The sequence below is a fragment of the Triticum urartu genome, chromosome 5, assembly GCF_003073215.2.
Source record: "Triticum urartu cultivar G1812 chromosome 5, Tu2.1, whole genome shotgun sequence".
Taxonomy (NCBI): domain Eukaryota; kingdom Viridiplantae; phylum Streptophyta; class Magnoliopsida; order Poales; family Poaceae; genus Triticum; species Triticum urartu.
The window spans coordinates 544,137,001-544,146,441 of record NC_053026.1 but is presented as its reverse complement, the minus strand read 5'-3'; positions in this window follow the sequence as shown (position 1 = coordinate 544,146,441).

The following is a 9,441-nucleotide window of genomic DNA, read 5'->3' as shown; positions in this document are numbered from 1 at the left end:
TGCCAAGAGACGGCCGGTCTAGAGGAGGTGAAGCTAGGTAAGCATTTTTTCTGAAAGCCCTATATAAGCGGCTTGGTCAGTTTTATCGGATGTCTGACGGTCTCTAGTGAGGTGATTTTTATGCTGGACCAAGCCAAGGACAAGCGCATGCTCTTGGACGATGAGTGGCAATTTAGGGCGATGCTCATGGTTAAATTTCTCGAGATCGCTACGCTGCAACGTGTGCGATAGCCGAAACGTCTTACCCGATGTGGGTGACGTGTACGTGTTAATATAGCAGAGGCGCACCTCCCTATACAATGCATACAAGTTGTTGGAGATTACATCTTGGAGAGGAAGAAAGAGATAAGAGGTTAGACTAGATAAAGATAAACTCTAACGACCTAATCTAATCTCAACAGGACCCCTAACAACCTAGAGGCGCGCATAATAATAACAATATGGTGCGGCTGATAATGTATGTTTGACACCCTCCCTTAATCACAAGTTCATCAAGTTGAGATTATGTTTAAAATTCTCAAAGCTTCTCCCAGGCAAAGCCTTTGTAAATCAATCTGCAAGCTGATCTTTTGAATGAACAAAGCGAATGTCAAGTTGCTTTTGAGCAACTCTTTCTCAAACTAAGTGAAAATCTATTTCAATATGCTTTGTCCTTGCTTGAAAAACTGGATTGGAAGACAGATAAGTTGCACCAAGGTTATCACACCACAGACATGGAGCTTGTGTGTTCTTCACACCCAGTTCTTTCAACATGGATTGAACCCATATAATTTCAGCTGTAGCATTTGCCAGTGCCTTATACTCTACCTCTGTGCTAGACCTAGAAACTGTAGCCTATTTTCGTGCACACCATGAGATCAGGTTGGGTCCAAAAAAGACAGCAAAACCACCAGTTGAGCACCTATCATCCAGGCATCCTACCTAATCAGAATCAGAGAAGGCACTGACAAGATTAGAGGATGATTTGCTGAAATCTAGGCCAAAGCTCAAGGTCCCTTTGACATATCTTGCTATGCGTTTTACAGCAGTAAAATGAACATTAGTGGGTGCATGAAGAAACTGGCATACTTTGTTAACAGCAAAAGATATATCAGGTTTGGTCAGAGTGAGATATTGAAGTGCTCCTACCAAACTCATGTATTTTGTGTTGTCTTCTTGATTCAAGGGGTTACCTTCTTTGACAAACAATTTTTCTGAGTTAGATAATGGAGTGGGTGTAGGTTTACAACCTCGCAGGCCAACTTTTTTTACTAGATCAGTTGCATACTTTTCTTGAGAGAGATGAAGTACATTTGTATGTTCTTCACCTCAATTACAAGAAAATAGTGCAAGTCACCAAGGTCCTTTAGAGAAAAATCTGCACTCAAATCTTTCAGCAGTTCTATGATTGCTTCGTTGGATGAGCTTGTCACAATGATATCATCAACATATATTAAAACAAATATGCATGTGTTGGACTTGTTGTAAGTGAACAAAGAGGTGTCAGATTTGGATGGAATAAAACCAAGTGCTTGCATTTTGTGACAGAGACAAGAGTACCATGCTCTTGGTGCTTTCTTCAACCCATATAGTGCTTTGTCAAGTTTACACACATGAGAGGGAGAACTTTTTCTTTCAAACTGAGGAGGTTGCTTCATGTACACTTCTCTTCCAAAACACCATGAAGAAACGCGTTCTGTACATCTAGCTTTCTTAGACTCTAGCCCCTAGAAACAACAATAGACAAAACAAGACGGATGGTGGCAGCTTTAACAACTGGACTAAACATGTCCTTATAGTCTGTGCCATACCGGTGTTTAAATCCCTTTGCAACAAGCCTAGCCTTGTACTGGTAAATAGTTCCATCAGATTTTCTCTTGATCCTAAATACCCACTTGCAGTCAATTAAGTTTTTACCTTGCTGTGGAGGAACTAAGTTCCATGTGTTGTTTTTCCTTAGCCATGTATTCTTCATTCATTACTTTCTTCCATTTTTCATCACCAAGTGCTTCTTCTAGAGTATGAGGTTCACCTAGCTCACCTGTAGAACAAACCATACCATATTTAGTTATATGTTTGTAATCAACAGGTTGTATTACTCCCTTTTGTAATCGTGTACGCCATGGATAACTAGCTAGATTTTCAGCAGCAGAGGATCCCGCGGGCTGAATAGGAGTTTATGCTGAAGCTGATGCCGAGGAAGATCCATGAGCTAGAGCAGCAGTTTCTGCCCCGCTCGAATCTTCTATGGCAGAGGGCAGCAGTTGTGTTCGTGCAGAATCCGCAGAATATCCAGCTGGTGGGGCAAGCTCATCATGTCCACATGATGGCGTATTAGCATCGGGTCGAGCGTCGGCCGCGTGCGTGGGCACATGCACATCGACGCTGGATCCCGCACCATCTCATGGTCCCACACTGGTCGAGCGAGTCGGGTGACGGCGCTTGAAGCACACCGGTTGGTTGGTGAAGCGCATGCTGCCCAAGCCAACCACGAGATGATGCGTAGCAAGTGGTGATTCGCACGAAGGTGGCATCGCGCCGCAGCCCGTGGAGGATGACCGCGTGGCGCGCACCGGGTCCGAGGCGGGCGTGCGTGCGCCCGGCGCCCCTGGCGTGTCTGCTGCCACTGATCCCGAGGAGGATCTGGTGCACTGCAGTCGGACGGATCCCTTCGGATCACATCAAATATGGCTCTGGTGGAGGGGTTTCTCACCGTTTTCTTCTCTGTTCTCACCGCTTTCTTCTTTGTTTTCACTTGTAACACCACAAGGCTCATGCACATCATCAGTATTGATCATCATGATTGTTTCCCCCTTGATCAACACCAGAGATATGAGGAGGCAAAAAGAAGGATCTTGATAACCCACAAGTATAGGGGATCGCAACAGTTTTCGAGGGTAGAGTATTCAACCCAAATTTATTGATTCGACACAAGGTGAGCCAAAGAATATTCTCAAGTATTAGCAGCTGAGTTGTCAATTCAACCACACCTGAAAACTTAATATCTGCAGCAAAGTGTTTAGAAGCAAAGTAATATGATAGTAGTGGTAACGGTAGCAAAAGGTAATGATAGCAAAAGTAATGTTTTGGTATTTTGTAGTGATTGTAACAATAGCAACGGAAAAGTAAATAAGCGAAGAACAATGTATGGAAAGCTCTTAGGCAATGGATCAGTGATAGAGAATTATGCCGGATGCGATTCATCATGTAACAGTCATAACTTAGGGTGACACAGAACTAGCTCCAATTCATCAATGTAATGTAGGCATGTATTCCGAATATAGTCATACGTGCTTATGGAAAAGAACTTGCATGACATCTTTTGTCCTACCCTCCCGTGGCAGCGGGGTCCTAGTGGAAACTAAGGGATATTAAGGCCTCCTATTAATAGAGTACCGGACCAAAGCATGAACACATATTGAATACATGAACTCCTCAAACTACGGTCATCACCGGTAAGTATCCCGATAATTGTTACTTCGGGGTTAATGGATCATAACACATAATAGGTGACTATAGACATGCAACATAGGATCAAGAACTCTCAAATATTGATGAAAACATAATAGGTTCAGATCTGAAATCGTGGCACTCGGGCCCTAGTGACAAGCATTAAGCATAGCAAAGTCATAGCAACATCAATCTCAGAACATAGTGGATACTAGGGATCAAACCCTAACAAAACTAACTCGATTACATGATAAATCTCATCCAACCCATCATCGTCCAGCAAGCCTACGATGGAATTACTCACGCATGGCGGTGAGCATCATGAAATTGGTGATGGAGGATGGTTGATGATGACGATGGCGACGGATTCCCCTCTCCGGAGCCCTGAACGGACTCCAGATCAGCCCTCCCGAGAGGTTTTAGGGCTTGGCGGCGGCTCCGTATCGTAAAACACAATGAATCCTTCTCTCTGATTTTTTTGTCCCCAAAAGCTAATATATAGAGTTGGAGTCGAGGTCAGAGGAGCTCTAGGGGGCCCATGAGGTAGGGGGCGTGCCCCAGGGGGGCAAGCGCGGCCCCCACCCTCGTGGCTAGGGTGTGGGCCCCGTGGTCTTCATCTATATTAAGGATTTTTTATTATTTCCGAAAATATGTTCCGTGAAGTTTCAGGTCATTCCGAGAACTTTTGTTTCTGCACATAAATACCACCATGGTAATTCTGCTGAAAACAGCGTCAGTCCGGGTTAGTTCCATTCAAATCATGCAAGTTAGAGTCTGAAACAAGGTCAAAAGTGTTTGGAAAAGTAGATACGATGGAGACGTATCAACTCCCCCAAGCTTAAACCTTTGCTTGTCCTCAAGAAATTCAGTTGACAAACTGAAAGTGATAAAGAAAAACTTTTACAAACTCTGTTTGCTCTTGTTGTTGGTAAATATGTAAAGCCAGCATTCAAGTTTTCAGCAAAGATTATGAACTAACCATATTCACAATAACGCATAGGTCTCATGTTTACTCATATCAATGGCATAATCAACTAGTGAGCAATAATAATGAATCTCGGATGACAACTGTTTCTCAAAACAATCATAATATGATCTAACAAGATGGTATCTCACTAGCCCTTTATGAGACCGCAAAACATAATTGCAAAGCACCTTAAAGATCAAGGACTGACTAGACATTGCTATTCATGGTAAAAGTGATCCAGTCAAGTCATACTCAATGTAAACTAACAGTAATGAATGCAGATGACAGCGATTCTCTCCAACTGGTGCTTTTTAAAAAGAGAATGATGACTCAACATGAAAGTAAATAGATAGGCCCTTCGCAGAGGGAAGCAGGGATTTGTAGAGGTGCCAGAGCTCGGTTTTGAAATAGTGGTGAATAATATTTTGAGCGCTATACTTTCATTGTCAACATAACAACCAAGAGATGGCAATATCTTCCATGATACACACATTATAGGCGGTTCCCAAACAGAATCGTAAAGTTTATACTCCCCCTCCACCAACAAGCATCAGTCCATGGCTTGCTCGAAACAATGAGTGCCTCCAACTAACAAGAGTCCTAGGGGGAGTTTTGTTTGCAATTATTTTGATTTAGTTTGCATAAAGCATGGGACTGGGCATCCCGGTGACCAGCCATTTTCTCGTGAGTGAGGAGCGGAGTCCACTCCTCTTGAGAATAACACGCCTAACATGGAAGATATGGACAGCCCTAGTTGATACATGAGCTATTCGAGCATACAAAATAGGATATTTATTTGAAGGTTTAGAGTTTGGCACATACAAATTTACTTGGAACGGCAGGTAGATACCGTATATAGGTAGGTATGGTGGAGTCATATAGAATAACTTTGGGGTTTATGGAGTTGGATGCACAAGCACTATTCTCGCTTAGTACAGGTGAAGGCTACCAAAAGACTGGGAAGCGACCAGCTAGAGAGCGACAACAGTCATGAACATGCATTAAAATTTAATCAACACCGAATGCAAGCATGAGTAGGATATAATCCACCATGAACATAAATATCGTGAAGGCTATGTTGATTTTATTTCAACTACATGCGTGAACATGTGCCAAGTCAAGTCACTTAAATCATTCAGAGGAGGATACCACCCTATCATACCACATCACAACCATTTTAATAGCCTGTTGGCATGCAAGGTAAACCATTATACGCTCCTAGCTAATCAAGAATGGCACAAGAAATTATGATCTCTAGTTGTCATTGCAAACATGTTTATTCATAATAGGCTGAATCAGGAACGATGAACTAATCATATTTACAAAAACAAGAGAGGTCGTGTTCATACCAGCTTTTCTCATCTCAGTTAGTCCATCATATATCGTCATAATTGCCTTTCACTTGCACGACCGAATGATGTGAATAATAATAACAGTGCACGTGCATTGGACTAAGCTGGAATCTGGAAGCATTCAATAAACAGGAGAAGACAAGGCAAAATGGGCTCTTTTGTCAGATCAACAATAATGCATATAAGAGCTACTTCAACAATTTAATCATGGTATTCTCCTATCGCCCCCCAAAGAAAAGAAAAGAAATAAAACTATTTACATGGGAAAGCTCCCAACAAGTAAAAGAAGAACAGGAAATCTTTTGGGGTTTTCTTTTTAATTACTACTACCAGCATGGAAGGTAAACTAATTAAAAACTACAACTAATTTTTTTGTTTTTTCTTAAGGTTTATTAAACACACAAGAAGAAAGCATAAAAAGGAAAATAAACTAGTATGGATGATACAATGAAAAAGTATGAGCACCGATATCTAGCAATGAGTGTGTGAACATTAATATAATGTCGCTGGGTAATACGTACTTCCCCAAGCTTAGGCTTTTGGCCTAAGTTGGTCTATGGCCACGGCTGGCCTAGAGGATATCCATAATAATAGTTGGGGTCGTACTGAGATGCAGCGGCTATCGCCTCCTGAGCTGCAGTCTGGCGACGAGCGGCCTCCGCCCTCCTCTCGTACTCATCTACCTCCTCTCTGGTAATAACATTTCTCCCTTTTGCCTGATAATCGAAGAAGGCAGGAGCAGGGAGAGTAATACGAACAGCACGGCGTCTGTCAAAGATTAAGAGATACTGGAGAGGTGATTCGTTCCTCTCGACAAACTGGTGGTGAACCATAGACTCATAATCCAAATAAGCAGGAGGCAACTCAATATCATCTTCACGTATGGCTATACCAAGAAAATTAGCTATGCGGGTTGCATAAATTCCACCAAAGAAATCTCCATTAAATCTATTAAGGTGCAACCTACGTGCAACAATGCCTCCCAAATTATAAGATTTATATCCTAACACAGCACTCCTAAGAATACTGAGGTCAGGGACACACATGTGACATGGCTCATCTTTACCATTAATGCATCTACCTATGAAGACAGCAAAATAATGTATAGCAGGAAAGTGAATGCTCCCTATGGTAGCTTGTGTTATATCTCTAGATTCCCCCACAGTTATACTAGCAAGAAAATCTCTAAATTCAGATTTGCGAGGTTCCCTGACACTACCCCATTGTGGAAGTTTGCAAGCAGTGGTAAAATCCTCTAAGTCCATAGTATAAGAATTTTCATAAAGATCAAACAAGACAGTTGGAGAATTACGTGAAGATGAAAATTCAAACCTCCTCACAAAGGAACTAGTGAGATAGTGATACTAGCGGCACTTTTCTTCCTCGAAGCTCACAAGATCAGCGTTACGCAAATAAGCGTTAAATTCTTCCTTAATTCCCGCTTGATCCATAAAGCTTTCCGAAGGCCATTCACAAGGACGCACTGGAGCGTCTCTTGGTGGTTCTTCATCAGCATCACACATTGCAAACCTGGGTCCTTGCTTCCTTGAAGAACCACCTTGGTTCATTTTGTTAAGCATATTTCTTCCTCTGAAAAATTTCTGAAATTTTTAGTAACTTCAAAGAAAAGTGAACCAAGCTCTACAAAATTGATAGCAACAACTCCTACAAGTGCCTAGAGCCTATATCATGCATTAGAACTACTTTTGACCATATAAATTTGACATGCAAGCTCAAGAACAGGGTCACCTAGGCAGCACAAATTTGCAATGAATAAAGCACTGGAACAAAAACTAATTGGACCAATGGAGGAGTCACATACCAAGGAGCAATCTCCCCAAGCAATTTTGTGAGAGGTGCTTTGAGCAAGGAGATCGAAAATCGCAGCAAAATGAGCTAGAACTCGTGCTTGAGCTGGATATTCATGTTTGTGGGAGGAAGAAGTGTGTGGGTGCAGGAATAAGTGGAGGAGGGCCACCGTGGGCCCACGAGGCAGGGGGGCACGCCCTCCACCCTCGTGGCCAGGTAGATGCCCCCCGTGTTGTGTTCTCAGCGCCAAATATTCTCAAATATTCCAGAAAAAATCATATTTAAATTTCAGGGCATTTGGAGAACTTTTATTTTAGGGGTATTTTTATATTGCACGGATAATTGAGGTAACAGACGAAAATACTTATTCTTATTTTATTTAATATAAATAACAGAAAGTAAAAGGAAGGTACAAAGAGTTGTGCCTTCTAGTTTCATCCATCTCATGCTCATCAAAAGGAATCCACTAACAAGGTTGATCAAGTCTTGTTAACGAACTCATTCCGAATAACATGGAACCGGAGAAATTTTGAATAACACTATGTTACCTCAACGGGGATATGCACATCCCCAATAATAAGAATACAATATTTCTTGTTGACAGTGGGAAGAGGAAATTCAAAACCTCTAAATATAATCGATGGAATTTTTCCAATAGAGTTGATACTATGAACTTGAGGTTGTTTCCTCGGAAAGCGTACCATATGCTCATTACCATTAACATGAAAAGTGGCATTGCCTTTAGTGCAATCAATAACAGCCCCTGCAGTATTCAAAAAGGGTGTTCCAAGAATAATAGACATACTATCGTCCTCAGGAATATCAAGAATAACAAAGTCCGTTAAAATATTAACGTTTGCAACTACAACAGCCACATCCTCGCAAATACCGACAGGTATAGCAGTTGATTTATCAGTCATTTGCAAAGATATTTCAGTAGGTGTCAACTTATTCAGATCAAGTCTACGATATAAAGAGAGAGGCATAACACTAACACCGGCTCCAAGATCACATAAAGCAGTTTTAACATAGTTTCTTTTAATGGAGCATGGTATAGTGGGTACTCCTGGATCTCCTAGTTTCTTAGGTATTCCGCCCTTAAAAGTATAATTAGCAAGCACGGTGGAAATTTCAGCTTCCGGTATCTTTCTCTTATTTGTAACAATTTCTTTCATGTACTTAGCATAAGGATTCATTTTAAGCATATTAGTTAATCGCATACGCAAAAAGATAGGTCTAATCATTTCAGCAAAGCGCTCAAAATCCTCATCATCCTTTTTCTTGGATGGTTTGGGAGGAAAAGGCATGGGTTTCTGAACCAATGGTTCTCTTTTTTACCATGTTTCCTAGCAACAAAGTCTTTCTTATCATAATGTTGATTCTTTGATTGTGGGTTATCAAGATCAACAGCAAGTTCAATTTCTATATCATTATCATTACTAGGTTGAGCATCATCATGAACATTATTATTATCACTAGTTTCAAGTTCATTACCAGATTGTGTTTCAGCATCAGAAATAGAAATATCATTTGGATTCGCAGGTGTTTCATCAATAGGTCCACTAGAAGCATGCAAAGTCCTGTCAATTTTCTTTTTCTTCCTTTTAGAAGGACTAGGTGCATCTATATTATTATTCTGAGAATCTTGCTTAATTCTCTTAGGATGGCCTTCAGGATACAAAGGTTCCTGAGTCATTTTACCACCTCCATTAGCCACTCTAATAGCATAATCATTATTCCTACTATTCAATTCATTGAGCAAACCATTTTGAGTTTTAAGTACTTGTTCTACTTGAGTGGTAACCATAGAAGCATGTTTACTAATAATTTTAAGTTCACCTTTGACATTAGCCATATAATCACCCAAGTGTTCAAGCATGTTTG